The following is a 14833-nucleotide window of genomic DNA, read 5'->3' as shown; positions in this document are numbered from 1 at the left end:
CAAATGCATTGATTGACCTTATTTTATTGCCGTGGATCGGGATTGAATTATGCGAAAATAGTATCAGATTACGAAAATGGTAGTAGGCACCAGGTAAAGTTGAATCCAATTTAACGCAAATTGTTCCTTTGAAAAAATACCAAGCGAGTTCAACCTCCGATAACCGGTTAAAAACTAGATTTGTTAAAACTATTATTTTTCGCAAATAACAGTACGATAATTACCTATATAAGTATCAAAACATTTTTTACAAACTGACAATTTGCCGCCATTAAAGGTCATCAACATTTTTTGGTACAGATTATCTTCAATTTATGTGTTCATGAATCAAAGACACCGAATCATAAATTATATTGATATGGAAAACCAAGTCTTATATGTAATTATAAGTATTTATGAAGAATGTTTTAGTTTAGTTTAGTTCAAACTTTTTAATGTTCATTTTATTTCTAAGTTCGTAATATTTTCTCCTATTTTACATTTAAAGAATGATTAAAAGCGAGTGTCGCCCTACTGTGATAATCGCTGGTTCAGGCAATTGTGACAAAGCACTTTAGTTCGAGCATCAAGTTTACATCTCTTTAATGGATTTAGTGTCCCATTTCTGAACAAGCATTGTTCTTAAGTTTACGTGCTAAAGAGTCACGTGGTCTCATTTGAACATTAAACTCATAAGCAGGTGTGTGATTTTTTAATATTATTCTGTGCAAGAAGTAATAATTTAATATCGTCGTTATTTCTCATGAAAAATTGCGAAAGAAGAATCCACTAAGAAACACATATATTCTATTAAAGAGTGAATTATTACGGTCCAATTTCAATCACTAGGCGTACACTAGCATTCATTTAATATTATAGATACTTATTTGTGTGCCGAAAATTGAACTACATAGGTACATGAATTTTTTTAATTATAAAATATTTTTTATCTCAGGAATGTGGACAAGATCTTGTCCAATTTTGTCCACATTCCTGAGATACAAAATTTTTTATTAATAATTATGGACTTATTAATATTAATGGAATTATTAATAATTATTTTTATTAATAATTAATAATTTTATTATAAATATTGATAATAGTAATTTTTTAATTATGTTCAATCTGTGTTATATTTTTCTTTTAGCGTATCCATCAGAGTTTACAACGTCCGATATAATCATTATGACACGAACTTGAGAGCCACAAGCTTAAAAATTATTTAGAGAAACATTATTATTATTAATGTTGTAATTTTTTTTTTCAAAACCAATTAGTAACCGCAAACGTAAAAATGTTGTTTTTACGAAGTAGAAACATCGTCACGTACTACGAGTGTATTACAAGCTATGAAATTAAGTAATTACTTCAAGAACCTCGTTCACCATCTTCAAGTAAACTTTTAACTAGACTACACAACTGATCTTAAGAATTTCACAAAGTAGTATTGACGTAGATTGAGACTGACTCATGTTACATTGGTCGTCATTTACTAATTGCATTGCATTGGTTTCTCAAATGTATTTAACTATTTTAAACTTTTTTAATTATGACATCGCATGCCTCTGAAAAAAGCTTTTAGGCTTATAAGCAATGCATTGTACGTCGTGTTAAAAAAATGCACCCGCAAAAAATAAGCATTGACGCTCACGACTTTTCGTATCGAATATTATAGCAATACATATAAAACGTAAATAGGGGTATTAAATAATTTACATTTTTTTATTGCCCTTGTAGGCAGACGAGCAGACGGCCCACTTGATGGTGAGTGGTTACCGTCGCCCATGGACTTCAGCAATGCCAGGGGCAGAGCTAAGCCGCTACCTTCCGAATGTTATACTAATATACTATTGGACAGTTCTATTTATCTTTTATACCGCTGTAAGCCTGGCAATGTCCGTGGTAATACTATCCAATCTCATTTTCGCTACAATGTTACTTTTATTGCAGCCCGGGGCATCGAGAGATTGCATAGCCTATCTTTAGATCTAAATCTCGGTGTACATAATAAGCTCTTGTTTGTAGATCGCTCAATGTAATTAACACTAGGTATTTTTTCTAGCTTCATAGCATTTTGTCTTCCGGCTTTGCTAAAACACACTCTATGTTCATTAGATAAAAACGTATTAGTATGTCTTATGTGATTTGGTGTAGAAAGAAATCTCTTAGGTTGAGCACGTGAACTAACCCACCCGTCCGGTCGCGGGAATAGCTCCTTAGACTACAGGCGAATAGGTAATGAAATATGTAACGATGTATCCACGGTGAAGGAATAACATCGTGTAATAAAAATCAAACCCCCAAAATTATAATTTGGGTAATTACTGGTGGTAGGTTCTCTTGAGAGTCCGCGCGGGTAGGTGCGTTTCGGTTTGAAGGGTGGGGCAGCCGTTGTAGCTAACTATACTGAGACCTACTGAGAGTTCGTCCACCCATCTAAGCAATAAAAAAACAGCCTTGTATGCATATAGATATAGAATATATCATATAGATATAGAATAGAATTTCCATGAAAACTCTGTCCAGCTATTGAGGTACGCATATGCTATCTTGACTTACTCCTATATCTATCATTCTTACAGTGGTTCTATTTCTACTGCCTCCTCATTCCTCTCTCAAGGACTGGTGTAGTGTTATGTGCCCGATGGGAAACATCGATCTATCTATTTTTGCCGCGAACCATTCATTCACGCGTTCCGGTTTTAAGGGCGTTACAATCGATTTCCAAAACAAATTAGATTTCGATCTTATGGCTAGTTTTTTGCTGCACTGGACGGATAGATGATTTAATTCTTAACCGGAACTGTATTAGCAAATTCGTCAGATTAAAGCCCCGTGAGCTCACCTACTCGCTCGGTGAATCTAGTAAGACTCCTCGAGGTCACTATAGCAGGTAGGAAGAAAAAGAGCGGAACTGATTTAAAACTTAACTTGAATTCATCCTATCTTGAGGATCGACGAGGTCTTCAATGAGGATGTCATTCGTGAACACGTGGTATGTGCGTATTTCATTAGAAAGTAGTGCATTCTTCGATAAGGTCACATGCAGTGCCATATAAATACCTTAAGCCACGTAATCTTCTATTAAAATAAAGAGCTTAAAAAAACTAAACCTTTTCTTTTTATTGCTCAGATGTGTGGACGAGCTCACAGCCCACCTGGTGTTAACTGATTACTGGAGTCCATAGACACAACGTAAATGCGCCACCCACCTTGAGATATAAGCTCTAAGGTCTCAGTATAGTTACAACGGCTACCCCACCTTTCAAGCCGAAACGCATTACTGCTTCACAGCAGAAATAGGCAGGGTGGTGGTACCTAGCCATTCGGACTCACTAGAGGTCCTTCCTACCACCAGTAATTACGCAAATAAATAAATCTCTAAGCAATCTCTAAGCAAGGGCATTTATCACTTAACACACGACCCATCATCACGTCAGTTGATTTTTTTAAAATAATTATTGATACCGTTAACCAGCAGAGATCTTACGAACTGCTCCAGGTCACGACGCAGACTACTAAAAGATCTAGAACAATTTAGATTACATCAGATTGTTCCACTTTGTTTTTTTTTTGGGTGACCAATCGATTTCCACGTCGACTGAACAATTTCATGGTCTGACATAACAAGGTTTGTTTTCTTTGTACCCGGTTTTAGATCTGTGGGCTGCAGGATGTAAGAGTGGGCTTGAAGAAGTGATTTGATCTCGATGCAGGGAGAACAGCGTGTGTGGTTGGCGCAATAGCAAAAATAAAATTATGCAGTCGATAATTTTGGTCTTTTTTGACACGGTAACACCAATATTTTTTTTATTGCTTAGATGTGTGGACAAAATATATGGCAAAATCGCAAAGTCTCTAACGTCACGAAAATGAGACTCGTCCGAACCTTAGTTTTCTCAATCTTTCTCTACGGGGCAGAGTCCTGGACAATTAAGGCATCCGAGCGCAAGAAAATAAATGCATTTGAAATGTGGTGCTGGAGACGAATGCTCCGAATTCCGTGGACGGCCAAGAGGACAAATAAATCTATCCTGGATCAGCTTCGCATCCGAGTCAGGCTCTCAACAATCTGTTACCAGAGGATCCTCAGCTACTTCGGTCATATTGCCCGCCGACAGTCAGATAACTTGGACAAAGTGATTGTGACGGGCAAAGTAGAAGGAAAGAGACCCCGCGGCCGATTACCTAGCCGTTGGTGTGATCAAGTAACCGCTCTAACTGGGTTGCCAGTCGCAACCGCCATTCGAGCAGCTGAGGACCGGACGAGATGGAAACAGCTCACGAGACAGGCAACGGTCAAGTTTCAGGGACACGACCTTCAGCAATGAAGAAAGCGACGAAGAAGAAGAAAGTGTGGACGAGCTCACAGCCCACAGACATCTACAACGTAAATGCGCCACCCACCTTGAGATATAAGTTCTAAGGTCTCAGTATTGTTACAACGCCTGCCCCACCCTTCAAACCGAAACGCATTAGTGCTTCACGACAGAAATAGGCATGTGGACTCACAAGAGGTCTTATCACCAGTAATTACGCAAATTATAGTTTTTCGGGTCTGATTATTACTACACTATGTTGTATCTTCACCGTGGAAGTGTTTGTAGTTCGAAACATTGTAACTTCCAATGGTTTTTGGACTTCATGCACAGATAACATGCCTTTGTGAGAGTGTATTGAGTAACTGTATAGAACAACTTTACATTGTCTCACGAAGTTATTGACTAGATCAGCCCCGTAAAATTATTTTGATTTAGTTTACCTCCGATGGTGGTGCCTCATCCTGGCTATTTCTGTCTTGCGTTCTGGATTGAAGACTACCGTTTTATAATACAATTAAGGTTCCGTTCATGTCTTACAACGGGGGGCGGTATTTAGTTGTAATGTCAATGGGCTTCTTTATCACCGGGTAAAACGTGAGATGTTCTACGCAAAAAAAAATATTAAATCGAAAAAAATTGTTACTAATTCGCATGCTTATACCAGTTTACCTTTTAGAAAACTAAGAAGTATCAGCATTTAATACTTTTAAATTTTCAAAACTTATGACACGTCATTTCGTTTTTATGATCACACACTAAACATTCATAGGGCTCGTGCATACAACCGAATGCTAATAAGTTCAGAAAACAATGAATAGTTCATGTACTATCATCTAAAAAAGTCGGACTCACTTTTTTATTTATTTTATTTTTATTTATTGCTTAGATGGGTGGACGAGCTGACAGCCCACCTGATGTTAAGTGGTTACTGGAGCCCATGGACATCTACAACGTAAATGCGCCACCCACCTTGAGATATAAGTTCTAAGATCTCAGTATAGTACACTCATACACTCCACGATTAATGCTTTTTCTATAATTCGTTACTTTTTCTGTACCTACTTTTATTGCTTATTGTTTAGTTTTTGAGTAATGCTACCATAGTTTTGCGTTTGGACTAATCACTATCCTGGTTAGTCAAACCCAAAGAAAACGTCATAATCACCATCGTTTACATTCAGACACGCATGTCTACAGATGTCTACGTGTCCCTGTGCAATTTACCATAGCTCAGAAAAATACTTCATTAAATAATTTAGTGCAGGGTGGTTATTCTGACCTACCATGGTGAAGTGTAAATATTTTTGAATTATTACGTGTCTTTAGTGGAGGTCATACTTTTGATCACGCAACACTGCGTGTTCACGTCTGTTTAATTAACGGGTTCACTAGTGCTCACGATCGAAAGCGTGTTAGCACTGTATGCACATTATTAATAAATGGGATTAGCACTCGTTCATCAAACATTATAAGGTAATCTATAATATATTCATATGTAAAGCTTAACTTTGTGCCCACATTTACGAATATTGCGCCAACGGAGGAGTTTGAAATTTACAACGCTTATAGAGGATATAGAGAAGGGAGTCAGAATGTTAATATTTCTTTGAAATTATGTGTTCACGATTGACTTCCACGGTGAAGGAATAGCATCGTGTAATAAAAATAAAACCCGCAAAATTATAATTTCCGTAATTACTGTTAGTAGGTACTCTTGTGAGTCCGCACGGGTAGGTACCACCACCTCGCCTATTTTCTGCCGTGAACCGTAATGCGTTTCGGTTTGAAGGTTAGGGCAGCCGTTGTAACTATACTGAGACCTTAGAACTAATATCTCAAGGTGGGTGGCGCATTTACGTTGTAGATGTCAATGGGCTCCAGTAACCACTTAGCACCTGGTGGGCCATGAGTTCGGTCACCCATCTAAGCAATAAAAAAAACAATAAAAAAATAAAAACACTTTCTTACAGGACTGTACCGTCGAGCGTGCTTTATGCGCATCCTGCCGAGTGTTTGGTAAATAAATAGACGTGAACTCTACCGACCCTGGCCACCACGTGCGATGCACATTGAACTTTAGCACTCTTAGTAATCATCCTTTGTTTCCTATTTTAATAATAATTAAGAGTTTGTTTATTGTTGTTAAACACAATCGAATGCACGATCTATTTAACACGTTGATACAAGCAATGATTAGAACATATTATATTTAACTAGTGATCCCGCAGTAGTCGAAATTCGACTATAATTAATTGGAATTGTAAGTTTGTACACTATTATGGTTGTATTTTATACTTCTATAATCACAAATTTCGCTAAGGGTACACTATAAAAAATATTAATAAAGACAAACAATATTTAATCTTATCTCAATTTGACCACAGACGTCAAGAACAAAAGTTTGACAATAAATAGTAAGCATGCGTGTGTGCGTCAAATACATGGTATGTAGTGTGTGTAATGTTTTCTTTATTGATTTAATATATTTTTATGCATAATTTAAAAATTATATTAGCATTCTGCACTCCTTCTCTATATTCTCTATAAGTGTAGGAAATTGCATACTCCTCCGTCCACGCAATTTTCGTAAAAAGGGATACAAAGTTTTTGCTTCACGTATTAATATATAGATAAGTACGTACAATATTCCAATTTGTTATACGAATGAAGCTCTCTCTGATGATATGCGTTGTTGAGATGTTTGCATATCTTGTTTTATAAACGATCATTGCCGTTCCATTTACACATTGAATTCGTGTTGAAGTAGCAGTTCTTAAGCCATTACCCGTTACATCAACATTGTCATGGTTTTTGTTCGAGTTTTATTGGTAATATTTAATGTGTTTATTTTAAGTCTCATTTAGTGCAAGAATAAGAAGGCATCAAGTTTTTTCTTCGGTTTTCGTGACATAATTAAAACTACTCATATTGAGCGTCGTATGTGTATATAGTCATAAGTATTTGCAACGTCGTAAAGAGTATGTCACTAAAAAGGCGAAATTAAAAACTAGTTTTTATTATAATAAGGGTTGAGACAGCGGGGTATTCCGTAGGATAGCTCACTCTAACCGGCGCCATCTAGGCGGGCTTCGGATAGCCTGCCGACCGAGAGGGCTGGTGGTGGTGGCGCCGACGACCGCCGGTCCGGCGTCCCGAGGGGAGGGTGATGGGAGAGATGTGTTCCGCACTAAGCGCTTCACTTTCCCCCCTTTGCCTTTTCATGGGTTCTGTTTCATGCGAGGTTTGGACGTTGGTTGTTGAGCGACGGGAGATTTTAGTCAGTTCGACTCTGACGTGCCCCGCCCCCCAGTGGAGGGCGGAAGTCTGGCGATTTCCTCCTGACCAAAAAAAAAGGTTTGAGAAGATACGTCTGTACTGATCTAACTGTGTATAATAAATACACACATATCTATGTATAATAGAAGCATGCATGTAATTTTTACTGACAGTCAACTTTAAGCACGATTGAAAAATATTAAAGTGAAACAATTATTATTATGTACTAGGTGTTTTGTAGTCTATACCTTCTATATAGGCCGTTGAACTTACTGTTAAACCGCAATCGAAAACATAGCAACGTGCATGTCACCAGCCATCTTGAAGCACGGTTCGAAGTCTGTCCTACATTTCAAACCAAGAAACATGTCGACTTCGCGGCTGAAACAAGCACGAGAACAGGCAGTCAGTTTTCAATGCAATTAAGACTCAAGACACATCTCAGAAGGCGGATAGCTGGATTTTATTGTTGCTAAGCACTGAACTAAACAACTCAAATCCACTAACTCTTTCATTAGATGCCTTCGGCTCAAGCACTAGGAGCAGGCTTAAAGACCCTTGTAACCGTACTCGTCGAATTCGGCAAAGAATTCGATATGCAACTTAACCTATACATCAGTCCGCTGAGTTTCTCGCCGGATTTTCTTAGCTTATCGCGAATCTGATACGGTAGGTAGTAGATGTATTCGCGAAGCAGCTACCTTCGAGTTGTTAGGTCTCCTTCGGAGGAGCTCGGGCAGCTGTTAGCAAATCCCATCCCTCCTGGCTGAGCCCGTGCTCGCCTACCTGTCCTGGTGAAACTGGAAAAGCCTCAGAGCCACAAGTAATCCTTCCTACAAAAAAAAAAAAACTAAACGACATGATATACGTTGCAGGCGAAAACAACGTTATAAAAGAAAGGCATTTAACATAGACAAAGAAAGCATAAATAAAATAAAATTACGACGTGTACATACCGATCACGTTCCCAAACATCTTTTATGATATGCGAGAACATTGAATAGAATTTATTATTAATCCGATTATTTTGTTGTTATAAAAACAAACTGTCCCGTGAAATGGGTGGACCGCCCGTAAACATAGCTAATAAAACACAAGAAATTCGAAGAGTCTTAATAAACGTACATAATGGTTTATAGCTTTTTAATTGTTTTTTATAGGCAAAAGGATGTACAGAAAACAAAAGGTACAGGTATTTTATGAAGGTAAGTATCTATATATTAATACGTGAAGCAAAAACTTTGTATCCCTTTTTACGAAAATTGCGCGGACGGAGGAGCATGAAATTTTCCACACTTATAGAGAATATAGAGAAGAAGTGCACAATGCTAATATTTTTTTCAAATAATGCATAAAAGATACATTAAATCAATAAAGAAAACACTACACACACTACATACCATGTATTTGACGCACACACGCATGCATACTATTTATTGTCAAACTTTTATTCTGGGCGTCTGTTGTCAAATTGAGAATAGATTAAATATTGTTTGTCTTTGTTAATATTTTTTATAGTGGCGAAATTTGTAATTATAGAAGTATAAAATACAATCTTATTAGTGTACAAACTTACAATTCCAATTAATTATAGTCGAATTTCGACTACTGCGGGACCTCTAGTTTTCTTTATTCGTCCTGGTTCACGTAAGTGTCTAAATCTCTGTTTTAGGCAAAATGTGCATACGCATAAAGTGTGTTGCAACAAATTATTACGAAACACGATTTGACAATTCAGTACTAATCGATTTCTAGTTTTTTTTTTGTTTCTGGAAACTAATAAGGTTTTAGGAATTTTTAACAAAACTTATTTGCTATCATATGCTCTATAGATTTTAGGAAAGCATTCTGTCAATACAGAGAAAATACAGTTCTCGTTTCTCAGTTCACTAGAAACGACTTGATCGGGTTACGTTCCGACATTCTTCACTACAATGGGATTATAAAGGCGAGTTTTAATGCGATGTTTGGATTACTTCGAAAAAATATTACGAAACCAGCGGTGTCTTCGCTTTCCGTACCAAGAAATGTATGTAAAATTATACGACGTGTTGTTATTTTAACGGGATATGTATTAGCATTAGCATTAGTATATATAGCAATAGCATTAGTATTTTTAATGGTGGTAGGACCTCTTGTGAGTCCGTTGTACCTATTTCTGCCGTGAAGCAGTAATGCGTTTCGGTTTGAAAGGTGGGGCAGCCGTTGTAACTTACTTGAGACCTTAGAACTTATATCTCAAGGTGGTTGGCACATTTACGCATGTCTATGGGCCCCAATAACCACTTAACACCAGGCGGGCTGTGAGCTCGTCCACCCATCTAAGCAACAACAAAAAAATAGCAAGAAAAAAAAGGATAAGTGCGTGTTGACCTACGCACTGTCACGGGTTAAGTTTACGTAGTTAATAATTAAAATACGTAGCTAGCTATATCTTATCGCTTAGCTTCGTGTTCGGTATCGCGATCATTACAAATCTCAAAAACTTCACACAAACCTTCGAATGAAATAGACACATTTTAAATTTGACCGTTTATATGTATGGGTACAGGATAAGACAATAATGAACCTCAACAAGGACCTCTGAGTGTTTTATTGTTTGTCCCGCATGCTTAAAAGCTCGATACTAACAAAAATAGTTTTTATTTTATTTTAAGATATGTAATATCAAACAAATCTACTGTTCTGGCAACACGAATGCCAACACAATTCTAGGGACACGAAGTGGATGTTTCAATTGCAGAGGAATGTAATTTGTTTTATCGTGCAAGGAGTGATGAGTTTGAGATGGAAAACCACGAATAAATCGGACTGGAGAGATTTACTGGACCAGGCTAAGGTCCGTCCGCAGCTGTAATGCCTCAGATGATAATGACGATTAGAATGATGTAGATACTGGTGGTAAGATCCACACGGACAGATAACAATATCCTGTCTATTTCTGCCGCAAAGCAGTTTTACTATCAGTTTGAAGGAAGGTATGGCTCTTACCTTCATGTTTCAAGACGAGCGGCGCTATTCATTTTATGACATTCATTTATGAGTCCACTACGTAATTGATACAAGGTGCACTCGATTACGACGAAGAGTTAGTTTTTTACCATTACGTTTTTCGCCGGTTTTTCTCAGTGGGTCACGATTCCGATCCGGCGGTAGATTCTGCGAAGCACTGCTCTTGCTAGGGCTAGTGTTAGCAAATTCTCTCAGGTTGAGCCCGCGAGCTCACCTACCCGTCCGGGCGTAGCTGGAATAGCCTCTTAGGTTACAACCGTAAAAGTAAGGAAACGAAACAAAAATAAGGTGGACTACAATAATATAATACTCATCATAACAGTAAAACCCGTAACTATATCCAAGTATCTGTATCCAATCCATTGAAATCGTCGTGGCCTAAAGGATAAGACGACCGGTGCATTCGTGTTGAGCGATGCACTGGTGGTCGAATCCCAGGCGGGTACTAATTTTTCTAATGAAATAACTACTCAACAAATGTTCACGATTGACTTCCACGTTGAAGGAATAAATTACTGGTGGTAGGACCTCTTGTGAGTCCGTGCGGGCAGGTACCACCGCCCAGCCTATTTATGCCGTGAAGTAGTAATGCGTTTCGGTTTGAAGGGTGGGGCAGCCGTTGTAACTATACTGAGACCCTTAGAACTTATATCTCAAGGTGGGTGGCGCATTTACGTTGTAAATGTCTATGGGCTCCAGTAACCACTTAACACCAGGTGGGCTGTGAGCTCGTCCACCCATCTAAGCAATAAAAAAAAACACGAACGCCTAGTGCTTGATTAATTTAGTTTACACAATTAGTTTTGTCATTACTTTAACAACACACGGTAATTTATCATCAAAGATTAATTAAAACTTTTAATAGTTTTCTCAAAAACCGAACCTTGACCGCCATAACCAAATAGAACACAAAATAACGTATTCATTTTTCGACATTCCCATTTGGCATCCAGATAGACAAAACACTGAAGGAACCGCATTGTACCCGTGTCGAAAATTGAACAATAAGAAATGTTGATGCGCTTCCGTTCTTTTTGTTGTTCCTTTACAGCCTAACCTTTGTCCCTCGTATCCTGTATGGTCACAGTATGACATGAATATTATCTTCGTGCCTATAGACGCTTCTCATTGTGATGTTTTTTGGGTTATACTTGTCGGTTATGGCTTCGGTGCAAGGTCACTTGATGACTTTGTTTCTTGTTGATTGTAAGCTTAAAGAGAATTAGTAATCGGTAACCGTACCCATCGAGCTTGGCAAAGAGTTCGACGTGCAACCTAACCTAAACATCAGCCTGCTATGTTTCTCGGCGGATCTTCCCAGCGGGCCGCGAATCCGATCCGGCGGTAGATTCATTCGCAAAGCAACTGCCCTTGTGTTGTTAGGTCTCCTTTGGAGGCGCTCGGGCAGCTGTTAGCAAATCCCTCTTGGCTGAGCCTTTGCTCGTCCACCTGCCCCGGTGAAACTGGAGAGGCCTCCGGGCCACCAGTAATCCCTCAACAATAAAGAAAAGAATTGGTAGGTAATTAGTCAGCCTTAGAAGCAAGAGCCTAAGCCCGTCCTTACTAATTCTTATTTCGACCAGAACCTATAGATAAGAGCTCCTATCAGACTCTGTCGTCAGTACTGGCAGATATTGCCAGACGCAGTGGGATAGCAGACGTGGATAGGCGCCCACGAGGTAGAATGATAACCGCTTGACGACGATTCACAGGAATCTGCTGGATGTGGTTATTGTAGTAAGCCTTGGAGAAGGCCTATATCGAGAAGTGGCGTCTGTGGGCTAAGATAATGATCAGTTGCACTAGAAATATTTGGATTACTACTTCGTTACAAGGACAGCGCTTTGGAGGACATTGTTCGACAATTACATCGGAATACTAAAATTACTATACCTCTTACTATTGTTTTTACTGATAGTAGATCTCCTTGTTAGTTCGCACGGGTGGGTACCACCACCCTGCCTATTTCTGCCGTAAAGCAGTAATGCGTTTCGGTTTAAAGGGTGGGGCAGCCGTTGTAACTATACTGAGACATTAGAACTTATATCTCTAGGTGGGTGGCGTATTTACGTTGTAGATGTCTATGGGCTCCAGTAACCACTTAACACCAGGTGGGCTGTGAGCTCGTCCAGCTAGTCTATCTAAGCAAAAAAATAAAAAAATACAGGAGATAATTTTTTGTATTTTCCATTTGATTCGTGTCTCTTTTCGTCTTTTTTTTGCTATGGTCGTTGGTCTAGTAGTAGTACTAACGGTAGTAACTCAAGTTGGCCGGTAAATTCAAACATAATATGCTATGTACTCTTTGATTAATAACCATTTTTGCATATATGTAGTTTGCGGTTAAGATAGATAATAAATTACAATGAATTTCTTATCAAATTCAATATGTTGTAAAAATTAGATTTGGACAGGTCTCGGAATCGTTATCTGTTTGAGTAATATCCGGTTGAACTTGCGGTCTAACCGCACAGAAGTCCTTTGTTTGCGTTTCAACCTTTGTTGTTACATTATTTTTTTATTGCAGAGCTGACGGCCCTCCTAATCTTAAGTGATGGTAAGTGCTATGTGGTTTAGCGCCCATGAACGACGATGACAGCTTACCAGCAGGTAGGCCGTATGTCTCTCTACCGACAATAACAATATGAAAGTAACTCTACTAATTCGGTATGAAAGTTTAAGTCATGGGAAACATTCTAGCAGATGTTTGAAAACTTGATATACACGAACTCAATTTAAAATTTTTGCTAATTTAAATTATTTCGAGTATGCATGCGGTTTTTGTGCATTGAAACGAATTTAATGAGGAAAAATACAAAAGTTATGGTCAACATATCGCAATATTATTTGGAATAAGGTCGCGGTTTACGTACTTACATGTTTACTAGTAATTCGAAGCATTCATGGAAATTTGAAATCACTATTTGAACATATTCGAATAATCTCAATTCAGGGGTTAGTTTAAGGAAAATTAAACTAGAAACAAATATATTTTTAAATGGTGTTTATAAATGATATAAATATTATACGAGTATTTAGAACGTTTGTAAAGACATATCAATCACTAAACAAAAAAGGCTTTATTTATTTCGATTTTAAATGTAATTTCAAATATTCCCATTTGTTTTATATGTACTAGATGATTATTATGCTCGATACATCGCCAAGAGTCGTGTGATCGATTTGAGCAAACATTCGTGTTATGAGCAGTTTTCTTTGCTCTTTATTTACACGTAGCTAAGAACATGTGTGAATATGTGTCCAAAAAAAACTTGAATCCTTCTAAAACAACTGACGAATAAACGTTTTTCCTGTCTTGTTACCAAAGTGTAACGAATTAGATGTGCCGTGAGCGTGGTGAATCATTTACGATATAGGCTCTGGGACTGTCAGATACCGGGTCATTTACCTAACAGACGTTCACGGTAATTCTCTGGTCTCACGGTCAGGCTGGCAAATATTTGAGGGTTCGGCTATTCGCATATTTGCATTGGCCAACAGAAACATACCGTTTTGTTAGTCGCTATTGACTGAGCTACATTTTCAAATTAAAGTTAGGTGTGTGATGATTTTATGTAAAAAAATATGTTAATACTGTATTGAGTTTACTGTTAGTGATGATAAAACGAAGCGTGAGTCTGGGTGGATACCACCAACCTGTGTATATCTGTGAAGCATTCAGCATCAGCTCAAAGCCGTAATACACATGAGACTTGGATCTCATGTTATGTGAGTGACTCACCCTTGTCCTCTGACTTTAGTTACAATCAAACAAAGATCACACAGTAAAGGAAGATTACAGTAACAAAGTTGCAACTTTAAATGAATGTATTATTGTGAGTTCATTAACAACATTTTATCAGTTAATAAAATATAAAAAGTGCATACGCTGATGACAGGCTGGTTCAATGACCCCGTTCGCTGGCAATGTAATGCGACAACACATTGCACGCACATCCATTAAATTGCGGTATAACAAAACGGTAATTTATTTAAAAATAAATATGACAGACAGCTCTCGTGTAATTAAATTTGGCTATATATCTATGGTTTTTACTAAACTAATTATCTTAAGTTTACCACGAATTCAGTGTAGTACTATTAAATTCTTTGATTGAAAGACAGATGTATACTTAATAATTTAACTTCTATAGACCATGAAATATTAATATAAATAAATTTGAAGCGGATCGGTAGGGCAAATCGTTCGCTCAATAATTTATGAAATAAAAAGATACATTTTT

The sequence above is a fragment of the Bombyx mandarina genome, chromosome 05 (assembly GCF_030267445.1).
Source record: "Bombyx mandarina strain Sakado chromosome 05, ASM3026744v2".
NCBI lineage: Eukaryota > Metazoa > Arthropoda > Insecta > Lepidoptera > Bombycidae > Bombyx > Bombyx mandarina.
This window is presented reverse-complemented; position numbering follows the sequence as displayed.